Source organism: Lissotriton vulgaris, chromosome 2_2, assembly GCF_964263255.1.
Source record: "Lissotriton vulgaris chromosome 2_2, aLisVul1.2, whole genome shotgun sequence".
Taxonomy (NCBI): domain Eukaryota; kingdom Metazoa; phylum Chordata; class Amphibia; order Caudata; family Salamandridae; genus Lissotriton; species Lissotriton vulgaris.
Window position 1 is genome coordinate 14645135 of NC_141688.1, and position 25985 is coordinate 14671119.

A 25985-nucleotide genomic window follows, 5' to 3' on the forward strand; every position below is an offset into this window, starting at 1 on the left:
CAGCCATCTTTGTTGGTTAACCAAGTGATTGCCTTAATTGGACAGGTGTATTAATGTATTTTGAGTTAATCAGATGGAAATACTTTTCACAGCACTAGAGAATTAAGCACTTCTGCCCCTCTAGTGTATGAACATTTACTATATTTATACTCTCCAGGGATGTAAATGAGCTGGTTCAATTAGTACCAACATTGCAATTAGCACTGATAAAGTTATAGATAAGGGCAAATCCGCATTTGTCTTTTTTGGCACTGGCCGCTGTCAGAGGCATAATTTACTTCACAATGTTCAGGGGCAGATATTTTGGATACAATTTTTTGCCATTAAAGAGGGAAATACATCCGTATCATCTCACATTTCCCATTTTCAATATGCCATATTTCATTTTTCGGATTTAACAACACCTGTTTTACAATCACTTCTTATTAAAGGAAACAGTGGCAAACCCAATGAAATTGCCTAATCTGCCAATTACTATGTATAATTCATTTAATGCCCTATTCTAAATCAAGTCCCCAGTCTCCTAGTGCTCAGGATCCAGTTGGTATCCAGTTGCAACTAATTACATTTTTACTGGGTACCTCACCCTGTTCCCCTACTCAAGGGTGAGTGGGGCATCCCTTCCTTCACTTAGTATGTCTTCACAGACTGGCCCCCACAATTCTCCTCAGGAACCCTACATATGTCCAGATCAATCTCATAGGATTCAAACTGATTGACAAAGTCATCTCCCACAGCAATGTTAGGCCCCAGATCCTTGGGGATGTGCATCTTCTTGTCTCCAGACGCTAATGCAGGCATGCTGCCATATTATTGCTGGACTCTGCTTGCCTAGCTCTGATGCCGAGCTCTCTTAGTCTCCTTTCAATAACTGGTCACTCTAAGGCTAGATTTCCCTCCATTTTGAGTTTGGCCTCTACAGCTCAAAGTCCATCTCTGCCTTCCTGTCCACCAGCTCCTTTGGGGCCAGGCATCTGAAGACACACTCTCTGCTCTGTCAAGGAGTTCAAATTCAGGAGACATGTCATCAACCTCTACTGAACGCTGCATCTCAGGGCCTGTATCCTGGCCCTACTCCTGCTCCTCCATATCAACCTCCTCATCCCCATCCTCTGTTGCTGCCAGCAGCTGGTGAGCCTCTGCCCAGGCCCTCTGAGCTTCCTGAAGCTCTGGCGTCTTAGTGCTGGTCTTGGTTGAAAGTTCCCTTTTCTACAAACCTGGTTAGCTCAACCACAGAGTTGCTCTCAGGTCCATGAGCTCAAATTCATTCCTGCAGGTATGGGCACAGACAGTCAGGGAGAATGAGAGTAGATTTGGAAAAAGCAAGAGAGCCAATCAAGAAGAATTTAAAAAAACTTGAATTGGTACCAAATTATTAACTGGGATTTTAGTGTAACACAGAATCATTGAATGGAACTGCAAAAAGACAAGCGCTAATCGCACCTCAGAACACCAATGTAGGAAATTGGGCTTCTGGTTGACGTGAGTAAAACCCTACTCAATCTTCAACCACAGTTCTTGTCAGGGTGTAACACCAGCAAACCCCAAATTAACCTGTCCTCATCCCTCTGGTAGCTTGGTACAAAAGTAGTCAGGCTTAGCTCGGAAGCAATGTGTAAAGTATTTATGCAGCACTTCAAACAATAATAAAATGTAAACAAAACACAAGAAGAATCACACATCAAATTTGAAAAATAGAGTACAACTTTATAAGTTATTTGAGACCAAACAACAAACATCCAATCAGTAGAACTAGGTATGTGCAATTTTAAAGGTTTAAGTGAAAACAGTGCCTAAGAGCACAAATCACCAACTGTGGGCATCTGGTTGTGCTGGACTGGGACGAAATCACAAGTTTAGGCCAACCACGATGGAGCGCGGGCTGGATACAGGGATACAGTTAGGCCCACTGAACAAAGTAGCTTAAATCTTAGTTTGCGGAGCGTTGCGAGATTCCGGTGAGGATGCGTTGCTCAGCCGCAATTCTGAGGAGCTGCGGGGCAGCGATTCAAAGTCCTGTGTTGTCATCAAGGATGCTGTTGATGAGGGGCGTGCCCAACAAATTATGGCATTGAGAATGTGTTGGACAGCTGCGGTTCAGATGTGACTAAGGGCTGCAATGAGCGGTCCAGCATCAGGTATGCATCACGCTGCTGTGGTTCCAAGCTGAGCTGCGAGGATATTTATTGTGCTACATCTTTTCTGTCCACAACTAGGCTGGCAGAGCACCTTCAGGTCCACTTTCTGGGGTGACACCACTTGGGGATAGAATTCACAGCAGACCCAGTCCAGGTGAAGCCTTTTTGTGTCTTTGAGGCTCTGATCAGGAGGCCAGCTAACACGCCCTTGGAATCACTCTGGTGATCCTGGGTTCAGGGTGCAGGTCCAGTCCTTTTAACTCAACTTAATTAAGTTAATAAACTAATCTAATCAACATACATCAATTTACAAAATATTATTTGAGAAATATATTTCTCTTACTTAATACACATGAACTGTAAATTAATGATGGCTCATACAGGAACGATCAAACATCAATATTTATGATGCTTCTAATGTAATGCTCATGTTAGAAACTTCGCATTTATTACTTGACAGTGTAACATTCATTGTTTTGTGTCCAATGCTGTGCTCTCAATGCATTTCAGGAAATCCCTTCGTCAGGGGAACTCTACAAATAACAAGTATATTTAAAGATAATAAAACAGAAAAACAAGAAACATAGAAACAGAACCGGCCTCCCTGTGACTCGTCAATTTGTTATGTCCTTACATGCTAGTACTCAAAAATGTTCTCACCCTCATATTTGTGTCTGCTACTGCCAAATGTTGCAAACAGTCTGTGTAAATAATAATTGTATTCACTAAAACCGTCCTGATTGCCCCCAGTATCTATATTACACATGTGATATCATCACAACAAACCAACCATCACTATGGGACCTAAATGCATACTTGTGCACATATAAAAGTAGCCCATTAAAATGAAAACCGGTCCTACCCAGCCATAACATGACAACGCTGACTCCACAATTTTTATTAAGTAAGGGAAATAAATGTTTATTGTGATATATGTTGATTACATTCGTTTAAAATGTGCGCACCTTGAGGGGTGGACAATTTCTGTACACCCCATTTTGGAGTAAAGGCATGTTTCCCTGATCCCTACCCTAATCCCAGTCCCTGGCGCACCCCACCCTCCAGCCCCCAACCCTTCTAAAAAAATACCCTTCCCTTACCCTAAACCTGGAAACCTACTCCTGCGTGACACCCTCCTGGCTCCCTGCCCAAACCCTAAAACTCTACCCCTATGCAACCCCACCCTGGCCCCCAGCCCTCCCCTAAACCCCAAAACCCTACCTGTGCACGACCCCACCTTGTCCCCTGGTACTTACCTAAATCACTATGCCAACTCTCCCCCTGTCCCTCAGCCCTTACACTACTCTTAACCCTAAACACTACCACTGCGCTCCCTCTCCCAGCCCTACTTCAACCCAAACCCCTAAAGTAGTAACCCCAGGCCCAATCTCCCCAACCTCTCTCCTCATGCAAGCAGCTCATCTGAGGGGCAGTACATGGCATTGTGAGGAAGCAGAAGAGTCTCTCTGTTTCCTCTAACGACATGGATTGTGGTTGTTTACATGCATATGCCCTTACTACTACACATACATTTACAACAAAATGTGTTGTATAGTCATGTGCGATAAAAGTATGTGCTTTGTAAAAATAAATTGTAGTAAAGGCTACGCGTTGTAAAGGAGTATGCATTGTAATGCATGCGTGGAAACAGCCACCTTGTAATGGGTGTTTACATTTTGAGTATTCCATAGCCCAGAGGTGTAGTGAATGAAGACTTCATTTATTTTTATTTATTTAAGGAGTTTTATATAGCGCTAGCCAGACCCGAGGGTATCGGAGCGCTTTACAACAGTTATAGTACAAGAATTCTAAATAATCACAGGTATATAAATTGGTTCGGAAGTCCCGGCGTGTAGTGCAACATTGGAGCAGAGCAGTCCTGAGAGCCTCGCAGAGTGCACAATTGTCTTGTACAGAACCATTTTCAGGGAGGTGGGAGCTTGGAGGGGCGAAAGGGTGCTAGGAGAAGGTAGATTATGGTCACAAAGTGTCATGGTGCTGCGTAATCCAGGTATGCGCCCTTCAGTGCTGGTTACCTGTCCGGGAAGGCACGGTTGAGGTAGAGGTCTTTTTGGAGTTTTTTTAATTTTACAAAGGACGGGATAGTCCTAATGTCTGTTTGGATGGAGTTCCAGATTTTGGGAGCGTTTCCGGTGAAGGATCGCGCAATGGTTTTCTGTTTGCATGCTTTCATAGGAATGAGCAGAAGGGAGTTGGAACTCCTGACGTTCCTAGTCTGGCCGGCCTTTTTGAGCTTGGATGCCAGGTATTCGGGTTTCCCTCTGTGGAGGGCTTTGTGCGTGAGGCAGGCAATTCTGAAGCTGGCACGCATCTCTATTGGGAGCCAAGTTTGAGATCTTTGAGTGCGGAAGCAATGTGCTCAAATTTCCTGACTCCAGTGACCATTCTGGCTGCTGCGTTTAGAGTTGTTTTGAGGGGGACTAGGTGGGATTTCACTGTACTGGTGAGGATTGCATTTCCATAGTTGAGTCTAGAGAACACCTGAGATTGGACGGCTTGCTTGAGGTTGTTGGGCGGGATGAAGGGTTTTATTTTGCTGAGAAGCTTCAGATTGAGGAAGGCACTCTTCGCAGAGTTCTTGATGTGACTGACCATGTCCAGTTTGGGGTCTAGGTTGATTCCTAATGATTTAATGGAGTTAGCCAGAGTGAGGTTACAGTTGAGAGCATTGATTTCTTTAAGCCATTCCATGATTTGGGGGTTTTCTTCTTTGTTGGAGATGAGGAGAATTTTAGTTTTGTCCTGGTTGAGTGTGAGGTGGTTCATGGATAGCCAATGCTAGACTTCTTTAAGAGTTTTGTTTAGTCTCTCAGAATCTTCTAAGTAGAAGGCTTCCAGATAGATCTGGGTGCCTTCTGCATAAAGGTGAAAGGTGATGTTGGCTTTTTTGAGTAGGGAGGTGAGGGGTTCCATATGAATGTTGAATAGTTGAGGGGAGAGCACTGATCCTTGTGGCACACCTCTGTTGACAGGGTTTGAGTCGGACGTGAAGGTTTTGATTTTTATCCTTTGGGAGCGGTTGTGTAAGAAGGAAGAGAACCATTGTATGACCCCCTCGTCTGCTCCTACCCTGTCTTGGAGAGCCTTAATGAGAAGATTGGGATCCCCTGTGTCAAAGGCTGCCGATAGGTCGAGGAGAATGAGTAGGGAGTATTCGTCGGTATCTAGAGATTTGTGAATGTCATCCACGATTTCAAGGATCGCGGTCTCTGTGCTACAGCTCTTTCTGAAGCCTGATTGGTGGGGACCTAGAAGGTTTATGCTGTCCATGTGCTGAGTCAATTTTGAAAGAACGCGCTTTTCAAGGATCTTGGCAAGTAGGGGGAGATTGGAAATGGGTCTGAAGTTATTCAGATCATTGGTGTCAAGGCCAGGTTTTTTGGGAGTGGAATGACTTGGCCGACTTTGAGACACTCAGGTATAACGCCAGTTCTCAAGGAGCTGTTTATGATCTTGCACCAGTATGGAGCTATGAAGAGTTTCAGCTTTTTAGCCAATTGAGTGGGTAAAGGATCTAAAGCATGAGCTGCGGGTGTGGATATGGTGATCAGTTTAAAAATCTCGGTTTCCGGAATGGGGTTGAAGGATTTCCAGACTTTCATGGGGTGCTTGCATGCATTGGCTTCGGTTTCTGGTTGTGAGATTGTGCAAGAGGTGTTGGGGTTGAAGTCTATTGAGAGCTCAATCTTGGTGATTTTATCTATGAAGAAGTTGACAAAGTTGTTGCACAAGTCTTTGGAGGCCTGGCCTGGGCCAGCAGAGGGTTTGGATGTTTGTTATCTGATGATGTTGAATAGTTCTTTGGGTCTGTTTTTCGCCTTGTCCAGGGCGGTGCAGAAGAATGTGGATTTTTCATTGTTGATGTGTTTTTTGTATTCCTTCGGGTTGCTTTGAGTTGCTTGCTGAGGCCTTTAGATGTGTTGTTCCTCCATCGTCGTTCTGCAGCTCTTAGTTGTCTATTTTCAAGCATTGATGTCTGAGTTGAACCAGGATCTAGACAGAGTGTTCCTGTTTTTTTTTAAGATTCAGGGGGGCTAATTGATCTAGGATGGGAGCCATAGTAGAGTTATACTAAGTGGTGAGTTCTGTTGTAGAGAGATGATCCATGGACGTAGGCAGTAGTGAGCCTACCCTTTCCTCAAAGTCGGCCATGGAGATCTGTCTAAGATTTCTGATCCATTTGAGGGGGTCTTGGGTGGGTGGTTGATGTGTGATTGGTTGAGTGATGTGGAGTAGGATAAGGTGATGGTCAGACCAGTCCACAGGTAGGATCTGATTGATCGTGATGGTGTCCTGTCAGGAGATGATGGCATCAAGGGTTGGTCCTTTGTTGTGGGTACCTTCTGAGCAGTGCTGGGTGATGTTGTTGCTGTGTAGTAGCTCATTTAGGTTCTGGATTACCGGGTTGTTGTTTTCGTTCCAGTGTAGGTTCAGGTCTCCCAGAATTAGGTTGTTTGCGTCTCGAAGTGAGGAATGAACAAAGAGGTCGGACAAGTGATTGGTGAATACAATGATGTTTCCTGGGGAATGATATAGGAGATGGCACTGGAATATCTTGTTGTCACTTGTGTTGATATTGGCGGAAAGGCACTTGCAAGTGTTATAGTTAAAGGTGTCCATTTCTGTCACCGATATATTGTTGTTATGAATGATTGCTATACCTCCTCCTTTTGTGTCTTTTCTTTCTTTGTTGATGATTGCAAAGCCTGGTGGCACAAGAATGTCCAAGAATGGTGTTGAGCATTCGTTTAGCCATGTCTCGGTGATGAAGCCTATGTCTATGTCATGGGTAAGGATGGATTCTGCTAGCTCAGTTGCATGTTGAGAGGCTGATCTGCAGTTTTTGAGCATGCAGTTGGGGGCAGTGCCTCTTTAGTGGGGTTCTTCTAAAGAGGGGCCCTGAGGATGTTGGAAAGGGAGGCTGGAGTCTGTGGTGTTTAGCAGGGGAGAGGTCCCTTCTGAATCCTGTGATCACCTGGATTTTGGATAGAGTGGTGGCAGTAGCTGAGGTGTCGTATGAGGAGGCAAGATCTGCTGCTTCAATCGGGAACATGGCTGATCTAGTTCTACTGGTGCGTTCTGGGTTCCGAATATGATTCAGGGGGGATGGGATCCCCCAGTAGCGGGGAGACATGGGCAGCCATTGGTGAGTGGGGTTGTTGACGGTGGGGGTGTTATGTGGTTTTTTTGTATGGTTTACAGAGCAAGGCGAGGTTGGTTAGGATTTCATTGAAACCCTGGATTGCAATGGTTAGCTGGCTTTCAAGCAAGGTGAGACGCTGACCCGTCTCTTCAAGGGTTGGGGTAGGGTATTTCTGAATGAGAACTCCCGGGAGAGGAGAGTCCTAGCACTGCTGTCTTGTCGTCTAATAGATAGTGTGTTGCCCATTTGGTCAATGGGCGGGGCCGACGGCACAGTGAGTGGAGGGCCCACCCAATGACCACATGGAGAACACACTATCTATTGTTGTGGCAGCCATGTTCTTAAGAGTGAGTAGTCTGTGTGGTCATTGAACGGGGCTGAGGGCGCAGCGAGTGGAGGGCCATGTTGTGGCTGCCGCATTCTAATGATTGTGGGTATAGGGAAGTAGGTGGGGGGTCGAGGACTGTGTGTTGTGGTAGTAGTAAGAGGAGGGGAGTAGGCGGGGGTAGGACGAGGAGATTATCAGATATGAGAGGGGGGCCTTGTTCAAGGTGGCAGCTGTGAGGGTGTTATCACATGCCGGCAGGCTGGTGTTTTGAATAGAGGGGTATGTGTAGATTGGGTGCTCTGCTGGAAGGTCCGATTGTCTGGGGAGATGGGCTGGGTGGGGCAGGGTAGGGGGGCGTGAAAGGAGGTAGACTGAAGTGAGAGGAAGAGTGCGACAAAAGCCTCAAGGTTCTCGTTGTTAGCTTGAATTAGAACTGTGCCGTCCTGGGAGATAGTCATATAAGTATTCCCCCTTCACTTTAAGCAGTTGGAGATATAGATTGGTAGTTTGCGGCTGAGAGGTGTATTCGTCGTTTTGGAAATGTGAAATTGTGATCTGATGATCGAGTTCCACTCTTTTAGTCTTTCAGTGTGAAAGATAAGTTATATATGTCAGCAATTAGTAGTTCAGGGTTATGTCTAATCAGTTTGTGTTTAAGTTTTTTTTTGCGCTTTGGGCGAGAGGTTGGGGGGGAAGCTGATCGAGTAGGAGTTCAGGCCATGCGGCTTTAGGTAGTTTGAAGCGATCGGTATGTGCTGGTGTGGCGTGACAGAAGGCATATTGTCTATATTGGACAGGGGGTTGATTCCCATTTAGAGAGTGGCGGGTCTGGGGGGCCGCTGAAGTAGCTCAGGAGTTAGACCTGGGTGGCCATTGGTGGCTAAACTGTAGAGAGAGTTACACTTAAGTCTGAACGTCTATTATTTATTCCAGGTGCCCACTTTGAAGTAACAAAAGTTTCTAGAGGCTTCCACCCCCAGATGTGCTTGGAATGTCTTGCCCTCTCACCCTGGCACCAGATTGTCTGGGGTCACAAAGAACTTGTGTCAAGCAATTTGTTGGTGTGCTCAGGCAGAGCCTTTGTGATGTACAAGTGTGATAGGTGATAGCTCCTCCATTACATCAAGCTTAAGATGGTCCATCCTGCACACACCTATTCCCCTTTTGTCTCACTGTCTACACAAAGACCAACTGCCAGCTAAACCTAGTAATTTGACCCAGGATACATGCTGTAGGCAACAAATGTTTAGAACCAGAAAATGCCGATATTATTTTGCCAGGTCAAAATGGAAGATAATTATACCATGTTTTAGCAAGTGAGCACAAGCACATTTGTGCTAGTTAGCAGTAGTAAAGAAAACGGAGTCAGCCTAAGGCCAACAACAAAAGTGGACGAGTAATGCAAACATTGTGGGGGAATACCACCCTAAGACTAAAAGGTCTAACAGTTTTGAAATGTAGACCACACACTGCTACCACACTGCTACCACATAAAAGAGTATTTCTTTCTTCCACAGGCCCACTATAGCAGCAGACCCTCAGGCACCAAAAATAACAGTGGTGAGATGCTGTACACAAGAGTCGTATCAAACACGCAAAATCAGACTATAGAGGAAACACTCATAATCACTGTGGTACCTGCAAAAAAAACTAATTTGCAAACTGAAACCCAAATAGCGCTCAAGCGCCCATTACCTATATCTATACTTGCTCAAACTCACATCTAATCATACCATTCCTGTGTTGCTCATTATAAATTCACACATTCAAATGAAACCGAGTTCCACTCCCACACTGAATATTTTAAATTAGCAATCAGGAGAGATTCAATCAAATCTTCCTTGCATTCATCAGGAGTGACCCTAAGTTGATTCAGTTAGGAAAGTGTTGAAGACTAACCTCTTTAAAGAATGCTGCTTCCAATTGATTAACCTGACACAATTCAGCTTCCTCTCCTAATATTCATTCACTTTAAGCTTGCCTTTAACTGTATACAGTTTTCTTCTGCCTTTTGGCTAAATATGAACTGTATAAATACCATGAATATACATACGTGCATGCCTTCAGCAATTAGGATCAGAACAAAGGGTTTACAGAAATCCAACTTTCCAAGACTTATCTCGGCTAGCAGGAGTAAATGGAATCTTGAGTGCAAGAAATGTATAATTCCAAAGCAGCTGATGTACTATAGCCCATAAATGAAACCCTCAACAACCTGGACCCAGTCATTGGCATTAAGTAGGCCAGCATGTTCACAATTTCTCTACAAGGTATGCTGGAATTTACTTTACAATTAGAGAGTACTGCAAAGACTAGCCAGCACAAACCGTTGAATGCTGCTTTCGTAAAAAACTTGCAATTATACTTAGTCAAAAGTTGGTTGTCACAGCAAGATGGCCGCGCCTGGATCGTAGAGGGCAGTCGCACCCAATCCCTCTCCTGACTAGGATGCTGATGGAAGCTTAAAACAGTCTGCTGTGTTCCCCCAGAAGCCCGGGAAACCTAGTGAAAACAGGCAAGGGGGTCTACAGCCTGGATACTGTACGGAGCTCCCACTTCGATATCTTAGCAGGCCTCGCTACATTGAAATCAAGCCTGCATAGCCTGTTCATGTACTTTACCCAATACAAGGCGGCCTTCACGATGTCCCTTTGCTCTCAGAGATAGGAGAAGTTCAGCCGTATGTAAGCACAAGCAGCGGTGGAGCCGTCCTCGAGGACGCTATCAGCGTGGTTGCTAAGCAACAGCCTGGCCCGGTCCCAGCTGCAGGAAAAGTGGCGGATACACAGCTGGCCAAGGCAGCAAGGGTCAGCAGGAGCCAAGAGGCGATCGCGGGGGCTGCCATAGCGTTGGAGGAGACAAACACAGGCAATTTGGATATGATGAATGCCCTGCTACTGGTGGAGGCAGGCCTGAATACCCCACAGCCAACTGTAAGTAAATGGGGGAGTGTAGCAAGCCTGGCAGCACAGAGTTTTACAGAGGACATTATACAGGGGAGGCTAGAGAGAGGGGAGGCTCACCTGAGGGGGACTGTTTTTACTCATTGAATGAGGACTCTGAGTCCCTACTCTCCAGTGAAGTAAGTTCGGGGGGCAGCTCGGATACAGGCTCCACCACCTAAGGCAATAAATGAAAAAAAGGAGATCTAATGCAAGGATGCACGATTCAGAGTCCCCCTCAAGTACGAACAAAAAACTCCTCTGGGATTATTCAGCCACATCCCAAGTATACCAGAAAGACAACCCCTTGCCACCAGCAACAGGGGAGGCCCCCGCCAAGACCCCACCCAGCATGCTTCAATGGATCTGCTGTTCAACACCCGGGGAGCCGGAGGGCAAGGCAGGCCACTAAAAAAGTCCAGAACTCACTCAGGAAGGTGAATAAACTATATGTGGAGGTGGCGGTGGCGGACAGAGTTACACAGGTAAAGGAAAGAGTGGGAAGATTGGAAGACGACATGGCAGGCTGGCAGACTTTTAAATCAACCCAGGAAAAATTGGCGGAGGACATGCAGTGGAAGATGGAGGACTTCGAAAACCGCCAATGGCGGAACAATGTTGGACTACTTGGTGTTGCAGAAGGGGCAAAGAGGCAGGACGCCAGGTGGTTTGTGATCAACCTCCTAAAGGGGGCCTTCCCAGAAGCGCATTGGCAATGGGAGAATGAGGTGCAGAGGGCACACAGGTTCCCCCTTACATTCAAGAGGCGGTCAGGAAAGTTTGCCCAGGGCAATGCTGGTGTATGTAGGTAACTACCTGCTAAGACAGGAACTTATTGACAAGGCTAGACCTGACTCCAAATGTTCATTCAATGGCACCACCTTTTTTGTGAGACCGGATTTCTGCCATGTAACAGTGGAAAGGAGATGGAAACTTAGGCAGCTAATTGCACCCTTTCATGCACTAGGCTTAGAGGCATATCTTTTGTTTCCAGCCAGGCTTAAGATTATCACCAGTGGGAATGTCAGGATGTTCTTCTCGGAGATTAAAGCAAAGCAATTCTTGGAGGAATTAAAAGGGCAGAAGGGCGGGTAGGAAGGGGGTCAATACAGTAGTGATGTGTAGGTTTAGGAGGGAGAGGGATTCGACAGTTGAGATCCAAAAGCAGCCACACATAGGTCATGTCGGACCTATTTGCCTTTAAGGGGGGCAGGGGCGGTCTCGAGGGGAAGGTTCTGTCTGGGGGTGGGCAGGACATCCTATTAATCTTACAGAGGCTGCATCATAATAATTTCGCCCGAGTGAGGTGTGGGAGGTCGGGGGAACTGGCCGATAGATTCCCCGTTGACCGAGGGGTAAGACAGGGTTGTGTGTTGGCACCGACCCTGTTTTGCCTCTTCGTCAACGGGGTAATCGCCCACCTGAATGCCACCGACTATACTGACGCCCCCAAACTGAATGGCAGCAGGGTGCCCGCAATCATGTTTGCGGACGACACCCTGCTGCTATCCAAAACCCCTATGGGGATACAGAGGATCCTTGATTCATTTGTAGCCTTCTGTACTGACAGGGGGCTAGAAATTAATGCGGCAAAAACCAAATTCATGGTTTTGAACCCGAGCCAAAAATTGCAGCCGAATCCGCAATTGGGACCTGTACGGCTCGAGAGAGTAGCTACCTTTGAATACCTTGGTGTGACTCTTAACGAAACCATGTCTTGGGGATCCCACCAGAGTAGGGCGAACCTCAAACTTACACAAACTACTGGGGGTATCGCCCGGATGATGACCGGCTCCTCATACCGCCCGTTGGGGGCACTAATCCAGATATATAAGGCCCAGGCTAGGGGAGCGATCATGTATGGGGCGGAATTGTGGGGACACACACCCTGCAGGAGTCTGTCACTAACGGAAAACAAGTTTATAAGACAGATAGCCGCACTTCCGCCCAGCACCCCGCTCCTCCCCCTCAGGCTTGACTTGGGTCTACGACCATTAGCTGATGAAATAAGTCTCAGACCCATAGCCTTCTGGCGTAGGCTGTGGAGCAGTAATGACCTTGCAGAATACAGGGCGGAATTGGTCGAATTATTGAACCACCCAAAAGCGCTCCGTATTCCCTGGGTCAAAAATATCCAATCCTCTTGTATGGAACTAGGGCTCCCTGATTTATGGACTGAGCCAGCGAATGCCGCACTAATCATCTCCAAAAAGTCCCTGGCTAATGTATACCATGAACAGAAATTAGCTAGGGCCCGAGCTGCCCTGGCACAAGGGTCTCTATCCTCTGTGTTCTTGCAAAGCAAGGACCTTTATAGGTTTGAGAGGGTACTGGATCCTATTTCCCCCGTACTTGCTAGAAAGCTGTTTCTCCAATGGAGATACGGCACTTTGCCCCTTCGGTCCTTTACAAGTACCTGGTCATCGCCTCCCACTACAAAGCAGTGTCCGGCCTGTGATACCATGGAGGAAACCGACCTACACGTGGCTTTCTTCTGCCCAGCCTATATGGTAGCGAGAAAATACTGGCTCCTCCCACTGATAAGGAATATGGGCTGCAGGGAATACGCACCAATGTATAGGATTTTAAAATCTGATGTCTCTGGCCCAACTGTCTTCGCATTAACAAAATTTCTTACTAATGTTTGGCACACGCGTAACCGTATTTTAAAGGTGTCGGGTCCCTCCTAAAATTCTAGATGTATAGTTTTTATAGCATTTTTAGCATACGCGTTTCCAATGTTTTATCTTCTATGTACTGATTTACTTGTGATTGTATATGTGTATTGTTTATCTTTTATGCCCAAATGGCCGAAATAAAAATTGGAAATAGAATAGAGGGATGCAGGGGGGGGAAAGTTGTTGGAGGGTCGGTTTGTACAGCACATTGTAGCACAGCACAGCACAGCACCACATAGGCTCGATTTACACTCTGGGTGAGCAAAAGCGACACAGGATTGGCAGAGGAGGAGGAAAACTCCATCAAGCATAGATGAGTATAAGAATAGCCTCAATCAATGTCTGTGGTCTCAATGATGGGAATAAAAGGCAGCGGGTGGCAGCACTTTAGAGAACATTGCGATTAGACATAATCTGTCTCCAAGAGACCCATATTGAGGGAACCAAAGGCTACCTGCTGGAACAACTAGGTTTTGAAGTACTAGCACTCACAAAGCAAGGGACCAAAACTAGAGGGGTAGCCATACTTGCCAAAAGGGGGGACTTCAGGGTTGAAGGAAAAAAGATCAATGGGGTATGTGGGTAATTTTGGAAGGAAAAATCAGGGGGGAAATTGTTACTTTAGTTTCTGTCTATAGGCCTTCCAAGACGACCCGGACATATTTGAATTCTTGGATTCCGAACTCTCCCTGTGGCCAGAACCAGTTATTTGCTGTGGAGATTTTAATATCAATGGGCTGGATGGTTTGGGCATGGAGACCGGTCAGGCCATGCCATACTTAAAAAGGCACACCATAATGCACTCGTGGATCTGTGGGCCCGCTGTAACCCAGTCGGCTCTGGAAGCACGTTCTACTCTGCCCCCCATAGGGTTATCGGTAGGCTGGATTACTTCTTGATCTCTAGTTCTCTGGTAAGCAGAACCCAGCTAGATAAGCAACCCAAAATTATTTCCGACCATAACCCTTTAGTACTAACGCTTAGATTAGGAAATACCCCAATTAAAGAAACCAGCTGGACATTTGAGAGGGGGTTCTCTTGAAAGATGAGAAATAAGTCAAACACATGCAGGATTGGATAGTATTATTCTGAGAAATTAATAGAGAGAGTGCCTCCCCCCCAGGGGTCGCCTGGGATGCATTTAAACCCGGTATCAGAGGGGAAACACTAAGTTCGTTGGAGGATATTCTCCTAGGAATTGATCTCAACAAAGCAGAGGCAAGTGAAAGTATCTCTAGTAAGGCAGCCATTGACTTCTAAACTAAGAAGGAAAGATGCTATGAGTTCAGCTAACTTATTGGTCATATACTGGCAATCCGAACAAGGCAGAAACTGGCAACGGGGGAAATTAAGGAAATCTCAGATGGCAAGGGGGGGTGGTAAACAGCACCGAGGATATTAGGGAGGTTTTTAAGGGATTCTATGCATCCCTATACGATCAACAACAGACAATACCCACAAACTGTATTATTGAGTACCTCAAAGGTATTCCACATTCGGTACTCGCCGAGGAGGAAAAAGAGGCGCTGGCTCTCCTAATCACATTACAGGAAATAGCTGAAGCCTTGGAGTATCTCCCCTCGGGGAAAGCAGCAGACCCGGACCAAATTCCCGCTAAATTTTATATAATTTTCAGGGGGTCACTCAGTAGAGATCTACACACGACCCTAATACAAGCACAGCAAGGGAATTTGATTCCCCGTTCATGGAAGGCGGGGCGGACATAATAGTTATTTTAAAAAAAGACAAACCTCCCCTGGAGCCTGGTTCTTACAGACCTATTACGTTGATGAACGCAGATGCCAAAATCTTCTCCAAAATTCTGGCAACTAGATTAGGGAGGGTGATTGAGAGTCTGGTCAGTCCCACGCAACATGGGTTCATTCCCGGGAAAGGAACTACACAGCACACAAGGCAGATGATTACATTATTGGATGCAACGGAAGTCTCAGGGGACCCTGCCGCGGCTGTATTCTTAGACGCAGACAAGTCCTTCAACAGGGTCTCCTGGGACTATCTTTGGAAGGCTATGGAATGGTGCGGTATTGGGGAAGGATTCATAAGGGCAATGCAGGCCTTATACAAGGATCCCTCGGCTTGAGAGAAAATTAATAAAGGATTTACAGGCATGTTGCAGATTAAGCGGTGGACTAGGCAGGGATGTCCCTCTTCACCTCTGTTATTCGCTTTGTATCTGGACCCGTTACTTTGTAGGTTGGAATTTAATATCGAAATTTCCCCCGTTAGTATGCATGGCATAACGTACAAGACATATGCTTACGCAGATGATGTGGCCATTATTACCCCAGCCCCAATCAAAGCTATTAAAGAAATCGAATCGGAGGTAAGGAGATTTGGAGCAATTTCAGGGTATGCGATTAACAAAGGCAAAACACAAATTTTTAAAAACGTATTCGCAGTGTGCGAGGAAGAGAGGGTGGTTCCAGCAGCTACATATTTAGAGATTAGGATAACCTCAGACCTGAATAACTTAGTAGAGTTAAACATGGAGCCATTAATAACAAAAGTTAAAAGGGATCTCGAAAGGATACACAACTTGCATCTAACCCTCGTGGGACGTACTAATGTTATTAAAATGCTTATCCTGCCGACATTTTTGTATATGTTTAGGGCGATCCCTTTGTTTTTTTAACACCTCTGGTTTAATAAATTAGAACACATATTGATTAGATTTATCTGGGCCCAAGGGAAAACAAGGAGGGCATATCACTACATCGCCCTACCAAGAGAAAGAGGCGGCTGGGGGGCTCCAGATTTTAGGCTATATTACTGGGCAGCAGTGTTGCAATATATCCAGAGGTTAATAGGTGGTGGAGGTGGAGGGAGGGGGCAACCCGGAATCAGACATAGTTGCACGAATTTATATTTCACTTTGTTGGTTAGGGACGCAGATAATTGTTTCTTAAACACTATCGACTTCAGCTACTAAAAACACACTAAGTTCAAGACATTACAAGCAGCGTACAAATTCTGGAAGGCCTTTTCTAAAAAAGTTGGGCTTGGCAGATATATTAGATACACCGGCATGACAACAATTGCTTCTCTACTAGGGGAAATATTTAGAGATTCAGTTATGCTGGATTGGAAGAGTAGTGGCATACAGAAGGTAGGAGACCTCTTGGGCCCCGGAGGAATGCTCCAGTTCCAGGAATTACAGTCTAAGTTCGTCATAAATAGTGGGAGTTTTTTTAAGTACAGGTGAGAAGATTTTTTGCTGGCAAGCGGGGGGTGGGGACCTTTAGGATTCGGCCAGAATCATATACTAGACATCATCGATGGCAGGGGGGATTGCTCAATCCGTCAGTTTTATGCAGAGCTGAATATACTCAAACCGGATGATTGTGATAAATATGCCGCTAAATGGGTAGAGAAACTAGGTACCACTCAGGAGGGATCCTGGACCTGGGACGTAATATACTTTGCTCAGCCACCCTACAAGCAGAACACTACAAAACCCTGTATTCCTTGTATTACACCCCCGCTAGAATAGCACAGTGGGGGGGCACGTCAGGAACAGCCTGTCTACGATGCGACTCAACAGACGAAGATATAATTCATATCTTTGCCACCTGCCCACAATTATTTACTCTTTTCAGGGCAATGGAGACATTTTTGGATGCGTATCTGGGGGTCAAGACTATCCTGTCACCAGAATTAATCATCTTAGGGGTTGAGGGAGAGACAGGAGGCCGAGCTACAGAGTTCCGCTTCATGGCTGCGGCAGTGATTTGCATATGTATAGCAAAGGCATGGCTTGACAAGCCCCCCCCCGACATTTCAAACTTGGCTTGCCAGGTTGTTGGCTATTTACAACCTGGAAAAAGCAATCTATGCCAGGAAACGCCGCAGGGCCAGAGCACTGGGTAGAAAAATCTAGAGTCCCATCGCACAATGGAAAAGGGGATTGTCCAGCATATTTGGATAGACAATACGCACGGTTGTACTTTATAACTAAAATTGTGAATGTATACTTCTTTTGTTTCACCATGTTTCCATTTCGGGTCCTTTCTTTTCTCTATCTTTATTGTGTAACATGTTAAAGATTATTGGGTTTTATTGTGCTTAGATATACAGTGTGCTGTAACACTTGGTATAACAATTATTTTCAGAAAACTTTTAAAATAAAATTTAAAAAAATAAATTAAAAAAAGTTGGTTGTCACACTGAGGTCAAGGAGCGACCAAGTTCATAGCATATGTCCCGAGCAAGACCCAGTACTTAACAAACACTGTTATCCACAGGAGAATTTAATTTCAGTTTACTTATTTGGTGAGGATTCCTGTTATTGTTATGATTCATGCAGTGTACATGTAAAATATTATTATCAAATCCCAGTATTTAGAGCTCTTTGACCACCACTTTCAATTTAAAAATATGCCAACATCCAGACTGACCATGAGGTTACTATAAGGCGGTTACAGCTATAAAAACATTCAACATTAGTATTAAACCTCCACAAATCTATAAGATCCCAAATGTGGTGACAGTCCAATATAACTTTGTGGATGGCGCCACAACAACAGCCAAAAGATGTGTCAGGTTAAACCCCCTCCCTGCTCCGAGAAAATACTTGAAAGCTCTTTGTAAAAAAATGGGGCATATGTACAAGGGCACTGCGCCACCAGAGCGTCTCTTTTTTTGACACTACAGTGGTGCACAATGCTGAGCCATATTTACAAGGCCATGCAAAGCCAGCCTGCATGGTTTTTATAGCCTTGTAAGTATGGCCCCCTTTCACTCATTACTCTTCGTGAAAGGGGCATGCCATGTGTGTTGATGTGGGTGTTCCCATGCAACACCCATTTATGTATTCCCAGATTTACAAGGTTTCATATATGTCAGATTCTAACGTTATACCTCAGGGGAGGTGCAAAGTGGTGCAATGAGAAGAAATACCTTTATTTCTCCTCGTTTTTTGCTCTTTTTATGGTTGCTGCATTCTAAAAAAGGAGTAAAATTCCATCAATGGTTGAACACCTTCTTGCACAAAAACAATCAACCCTACAACACAGGCACCCTTGCAGCATGGTGCAAGGGTGCCTGCATTGGCCCTAGGCATCCAATTGTGCGCTGGTGCAGAGGAAAGTACAGATATGCCTCGTATTGCTGTAAATCCGACGCAACACTGCACTTTCCTAATAATGAAGCTTGGTGCAGCAAGATGGCTTGCAGTGCCACGCTGCACTATTTTCTAGTAAATATGCTCCAATGTGTCCCAATATGATAGTAATAGCTTTCCGTTTCATTCAGTGTCGAATTACCTTGTTACGAAAAGCAGGGCGTCGGTTGGTTCCTGGTAAGTGGATGACGAACAGACAGATGTGTAGGTCAAAACTGTTGTTTTAGACTTTTTTCTGTATTTCTTTTAAAATATTATAATCTACTTCCTTCAAAACCTTTTTGTGTAAGGGGCTTGTTTTCAAGGAATACATTCCTATCAGGGGCTGGTATTCTAGGGCGTGAAAAGCTCTAAACAATGGACAGTTGCTCAATGACTGGTGCAATGTCCTTGTGTTGGCCACATAAGTACACATTTTACACTTTCTAATGTAATTCTTGAAGTTCATTTACTCCTTTGGAGTTATGCTATGACTTCTCAAGACATTGTAGTCATGAATATTATAAAGATACGTGTAAAAACAATAAAACTTTCCTTGTGGTGCTCGTGAAATACATTATTTAAACCCAACCCCAGAGGTGGACTAAAAAAATAGCAGATATATTTAAATTTGAGAATGTTATAGATCCTTACCAGCAGCCATCTTTGATGGTAACCAAGTGATTGCCTTTATCACACAGGTATATTAATGTATTTTGAGATAATCAGTGGAGATGAAAATACTTTTTACAGCACTAGAGATTTTCACACTTCTGCCACTGAAAATCTTCAATATTTATACATGTTCTCCACTGAGGCAGATTTCCTGTAAATGAGCTAGTCGGATTACTACCAAAAATTGCGATTATCACAGGTAAAGTTATAGAAAGGGGAAATCTACATTTAGATTTTCCGGCAGCTCGCGACTTCCCTGAGCATGAACCCTCCCACCAGCACAACGAACCCAAGCCAGGCGGCCACCAACCTCGCAAAGTGGATCAGCGACTGCGCAGATGACCTCGCCCCTCTGAAGACCCCGCCTAGCAGACCCTGCAGCAAAAAAGCCCCATGGTTCACCGACGAACTCAAGAGCTCCAAGAAGAACTGCAGAGACCTCGAGAAAGCCTGGCGCAGAGACCCAACACCGAACAACATGGCTGCCCTCAAGCTCGCCACCCGAAAACACCACCAACTGATCCACGCCACCAAAAAGTCTGCATTCAAGGAACAACTGGACAACAACGCACACAACAGCAAGGAACTCTTCAACATCGTCAAAGAGCTCTCCAACCCCAACGCCGGAAACAACGACATCACCCCTTCACAAGACCTCTGCAACTCCCTGGCCTCCTACTTTCAAAACAAGATCGCGGACATACACAACAGCTTCGGCACCCAACCAACGCACGCCACGACTGAACCACCGCCCCCCACCACCACCCTCCGCGCCTGGACCCCGATCAGCACCGAAGACACCATCCGCACGATGAACTCCATCCACTCCGGATCTCCGACCGACCCCTGCCCTCACCACGTCTTCAACAAAGCCGACGCTGTCATCGCACCCCACCGGCGGGACATAATCAACACCTCCTTCGACAACGCTACCTTCCCGGAGAGCTGGAAGCACGCCGAACTCAGCGCTCTACTAAAGAAGCCATCAGCCGACCCCACCAACCTCAAGAACTACCGCCCCATCTCGCTGCTCCCGTTTCCTGCAAAAGTCATCGAGAAGACCGTCAACAAGCAGCTGGCCGCCTTCCTTGAGACAAACGGATCCCTCGACCTCTTGCAGTCTGGCTTCTGGGCCAACCACAGCACCGAGACCGCCCTGATCGCAGCCACCGATGACATCCGAGCCCTGCTCGACAACGGAGAAACAGCGGCCCTCATCCTCCTAGACCTCTCCGCGGCCTTCGACACTGTCTGCCACCGCACCCTAGTGCAGCGCCTCAGCAACGTCGGAATCCAGGAGAAGGCACTGGAATGGATCATCTCGTTCCTCGCCGGAAGGACACAGAGAGTCCGCCTCCTCCCGTTCAGATCAGAAGCCACCGAAGTCATCTGCGGCGTTCCTCAAGGCTCCTCGCTCAGCCCATCCCTCTTCAACGTCTACATGAGCCCCCTTGCGGCCATCGCACGCCAACACAACCTCAACATCATCTCCTACGCCGACGACACCCAGCTGATCCTCTCCCTCACCCACGACCCCGCAACTGCCAGAGCCAACCTGCGCGAAGGGATGACAGAAGTAGCCAAGTGGATGATGAACAGCCGCCTGAAACTGAACTCGGACAAGACAGAAGTCCTCATCCTGGGATCCTCACCCTCCACCGGGGACGACTCCTGGTGGCCCCCCGCCCTGGGTAGCGCACCCAAACCAACAGACCACGCACGCAACCTGGGATTCATCCTGGACTCCTCCCTCTCCACGTCCAGACAAGTCAACGCTGTCTCCTCATCGTGCTTCAACATCCTGCGCATGCTACGTAAGATCTTCCGGTGGATCCCCACCGAGACCAGGAAGACGGTCACCCAGGCCCTCGTCACCAGCCGTCTGGACTACGGCAACTCCCTCTACGCCGGAACCACCACCAAACTCAAGAAGAGACTCCAGCGGATCCAGAACGCCTCAGCACGACTCATCCTGGACATCCCCCATCCCAGCCACATCTCCGGACACCTGAGAGATCTGCACTGGCTCCCGGTCAACAAGAGAATCACATTCCGTCTCCTCACCCACGCAGACAAAGCCCTGCACAACCAAGGACCAGCATACCTCAACAGCCGCCTCAACTTCTAAGCTCCCACACGCCAGCTTCGATCGTCCAGCCACGCCCTCGCCGCCGTCTCCCGGATCCGAAGAACCACCACAGAAGGAAGGTCCTTCTCCTACCTGGCCGCCAAGACTTGGAACTCCCTGCCAACCCACCTCCGCCTGACCCAGGACCACCTTGCCTTCTGGAAACAGCTCAAGACCTGGCTGTTCGAGCAGTAGCGGACCCCCCCCCCCTCCCCTAGTGCCTTGAGACCCTCCGGGTGAGTAGTGCGCTATATATATAAATGCATTGATTGATTGGCACTGGCCGATGTCAGAGGCATAATTTACTTCAAGCACAGTTATGTTTTTTACTATTTTTTGCCATTGCCAAAAAATGTCACTAGCAAGAATTTAAGAGGGAAATACACCAGTATGGTCGCACATTTCCCACATTTAATATACCGGATTTAACAACACCGGTTTTACCATCACTTCTTATCAAAGGAAACAATGGCACACCCGGTGCAATTACCTGATCTGCCCGTTATTATGTATATTTAATTTACTACCCTCTCCTCTAAATCAAGTACCAACTCTCTTTGGGCCCAGAATCCAGTTGGTCGCCAGTTGCAATTAATTGCATTCAATGATCCATGCTAGGAACACATACCAATGCCATTTTTAATTATGTTCCTTTTTCTGGCAAAAGGACAGAGGACATAATACAGGGGAGGCTGGAGAGAGGGGAGGCTCACCTGAGGGGGACTGTTTTTACTCATTGAATGAGGACTCTGAGTCCCTACTCTTCAGTAAAGTAAGTTCAAGGGGCAGCTCGGACACAGGCTCCACCACCTCAGGCAATAAAAGCACACAGAAAAAAAGGAGGTCTAAGGCAAGGATGCACGATTCAGAGTCCCCCTCAAGTACGAACAAAAAACTCCTCTGGGATTATTCAGCCACTTCCCAAGTATACCAGAAAGGCAACCCCGTGCCACCAGCATCAGGGGAGGCCCCCGCCAAGACCCCACCCCAGCATGCTTCAATGGATCTGGTGTTCAACACCCTAAAACAAATGCAGGGGGAAGCAAGAACGGAGAGCCGGAGGGCAAGGCAGGCCACTAAAAAAATCCAGAACTCACTCAGGAAGGTGAATAAACTATATGAGGAGGTGGCGGACAGAGTTACACAGATTGAGGAAAGAGCAGGAAGATTGGAAGACGACATGGCAGGCTGGCAGACTTTTAAATCAACCCAGGAAAAATTGTCGGAAAACATGCAGTGGAAGATGGAAGACTTCGAAAACCGCCAATGGCGGAACAATGTTAGACTACTTGGTGTTGCAGAAGCGGCAGAGGGGCGGGACGCCAGGTGATTTGTAATCAACCTCCTGAAGGGGGCCTTTCCAGAAGCGCATTGGCAATGGGAGAACGAGGTGCAAAGGGCACACAGGTTTCACCTTACATTGAAGAAAAGTAGGGGAGGCGGTCAAGAAAGTTTGCCCAGGGCTATGCTGGTGTATGTAGGTAACTACCTGCTGAGACAGGAACTTATTGACAAGGCTAGACCTGACTCCAAACGTTCATTCAATGGCACCACCTTTTTTGCGAGACCGGATTTCTGCCATGTAACAGTGGAAAAGAGATGGAAACTTAGGCTGCTAATTGCGCCCTTTCAGGCACTAGGCTCAGAGGCATATCTTTTGTTTCCAGCCAGGCTTAAGATTATCACCAGGTCGAATGTCAGGATGTTCTTCTCGGAGATTAAAGCAAAGCAATTCTTGGAGGAATTAAAAGGGCAGAAGGGCGGGTAGGAAAAGCCATCTCGTGGTTAGCAGGGGCAGGAGGGGTTCAAACATGGAAGGGGTCAACACAGTAGTGATGTGTAGGTTTAGGAGGGAGAGTGTTGTGACAGTTGAGATCCAAAAGCAGCCACACATAGGTCATGTCTGACCTATAGGGGGCAGAGGGGGTCTCGGGGGGTAGGTTCTGGCTGGGGAGGGCAGGGCGGAGGGGTGCGGGGGGGAAAGTTGTTGGAGGGTCGGTTTGTACAGCAGATTGTAGCACAGCACAGCACCACATAGGCTCGATTTACACTCTCAAGTACTGGGTGAGCAAAAACGACACAGGATTGGCAGAGGAGGAGGAAAACTCCATCAAGCATAGATGAGTATAAGAATAGCCTCAATCAATGTCTGTGGTCTCGATGATGGGAATAAAAGGCATCGGGTGGCAGCACTTTTGAGAACATTGCGATTAGACATAATCTGTCTCCAAGAGACCCATATTGAGGGAAACCAAAGGCTACCTGCTGGAACAACTAGGTTTTGAAGTACTAGCACTCACAAAACAGGGGACCAAAACTAGAGGGGTAGCCATACTTTCCAAAAGGGGGGACTTCACAGTTGAAGGAAAAAAGTAGATCAATGTTGTAGGTTGGTAATTTTGGGGGGGGACTTTTTACTTTAGTTTCTGTCTATGGGTCTTCCGAGGACGACCCAGACATATTTGAAATCTTGGATTCCGAACTCTCCCTGTGGCCAGAACCAGTTATTTGCTGTGGGGATTTTAATATCAATGGGCTGGATGGTTTGGGCACGGAGACCGGTCAGGTATATTCTGGTCGGAAAAAACAGACATGCCATGCAATACTTAAACAGGGGCACCATAATGCCCTCGTGGATCTGTGGGCCCGCTGTAACCCAGTCGGCTACGGAAGCACGTTCTACTATGCCCCCCATAGGGTTATCATTATGCTGAATTACTTCTTGATCTCCAGTTCTCTGGTAAGCAGAACCCAGCTAGATAAGCTACCCAGAATTATATCCGACCACAACCCTTTAGTACTAATGCTTAGATTAGGAAATACCCCAATTAAAGAAACCAGCTGTACATTTGAGAGGGCTCTCTTGAAAGATGAGAAATACGTCAAACACATTCAGGATTGGATAGTATTATTCTGGTAAATTAATAGAGAGAGTTCTTTCCCCCCCCCCCCAAAGGTTGCCCGGGATGCATTTAAAGCCGGTATCAAAGTGGAAACACTAAGTTATACACTACATAGAAATAGGCAGGAGAAGGCTAGAATAGTTAAAATTACAAAAGACCTAGCAGAATTAAAAGAGCAGTTGTCTAGGGCCATAGAAAGATAGGATTTGTTGGAGGATATTCTCCTAAGAATTGATCTCAACAAAGCAGAGGCAAGTGAAAGTATCTCTAGTAAGGCAGCCATTGACTTCTTAACTAAGAAGGAAAGATGCTATGAGTTCAGCGAATGTATTGGTCATATACTGGCAATCCGAACAAGGCAGAAACTGGCAGTGGGGGAAATTAAGGAAATCTCAGATGGCAAGGGGGGGGTGGTAAACCACCCCGAGGATATTAGGGAGGTTTTTAGAAGATTCTATGCATCCCTATATGATCAACAACAGTCAATACCCACAAACTGTATTATTGAGTACCTCGAAGGTATTCCACATTCGGCACTCGCCGAGGAGGAAAAAGAGGCTCTGGATCTCCGAATGACATTACAGGAAATAGCTGAAGCCTTGGAGAATCTCCCCTCGGGGAAAGCAGCAGGCCCAGACCAAATTCCTGCTGAATTTTATATAATTTTCAGGGGATCACTCAGTAGAGATCCACACACGACCCTATACAAGCACAGCAAGGGAATTCAATTCCCCGTTCATTGGGGGGCAGACATAATAGTTATTTTAAAAAATGGCAAACCTCCCCTGGAGCCTGGTTCTTACAGACATTGATGAACGCAGATGCCAAAATCTTCTTCAAAATTCTGGCAACTAGATTAGGTAGGGTGATTGAGAGTCTGGTCAGTCCCACGCAACATGGGTTCATTCCCGGGAAAGACACTACACAGCACACAAGGCAGATGATTACATTATTGGATGCAAATGAAGTCTCAGGGTACCCTGCCCGGGCTGTATTCTTAGATACAGAGAAGGCCTTCGACAGGGTCTCCTGGGACTATCTTTGGAAGGCTATGGAATAGTCCGGTATTGGGGAAGGATTCATAAGGGCAATGCAGGCCTTACACAAGGATCCCTCGGCTAGAGTGAAAATTAATAAAGGATTTATAGGCATGTTGCAGGGATGTCCCTCTTCACCTCTGTTATTTGATTTGTATCTGGACCCGTTACTTCGGAGGTTGGAATTTAATATTGAAATTCACCCCGTTAGTATGCATGGCATAACGTACAAGCCATTTGCTTACGCAGATGATGTGGCCATTATTACCCCAGCCCCAATCAAGGTTATTAAAGAAATCGAATCGGAGGCAAGGAGATTTGGAGCAATTTCAGGGTACGCGATTAACAGAGGCAAAACACAAATTATTAAAAACGTATTCGCAGTGCGCAAGGAAGAGAGGGTGGTTCCAGAAGCTACATATTTAGGGATTAGGATAACCTCAGACCTGAATAACTTAGTAGAGTTAAACATGGACCCATTAATAACAAAAGTTAAAAGGGATCTCGAAAGGATACACAACTTGCATCTAACCCTCGTTGGACGTACTAATGTTATTAAAATACTTATCCTGCCGAAACATTTGTATATGTTTAGGGAGATCCCTCTGTTTTTGAACACGTCTGGTTTAATAAATTAGAACACATATTGAATAGATTTATCTGGGCACAAGGGAAAACAAGGAGGGCATATCGCTACATCTCCCGACCAAGAGAAAGAGGCGGCTGGGGGGGCTCCAGATTTTGAGGCTATATTACTGGGCAGCAGTGGTGCAATATATCCAGGGGTTAATAGGTGGTGGAGGTGGAGGGAGGGGCAACCCGGAATCAGACCTAGTTGCACAAATTTATATTTCACTTTGTTGGTTGGGGACG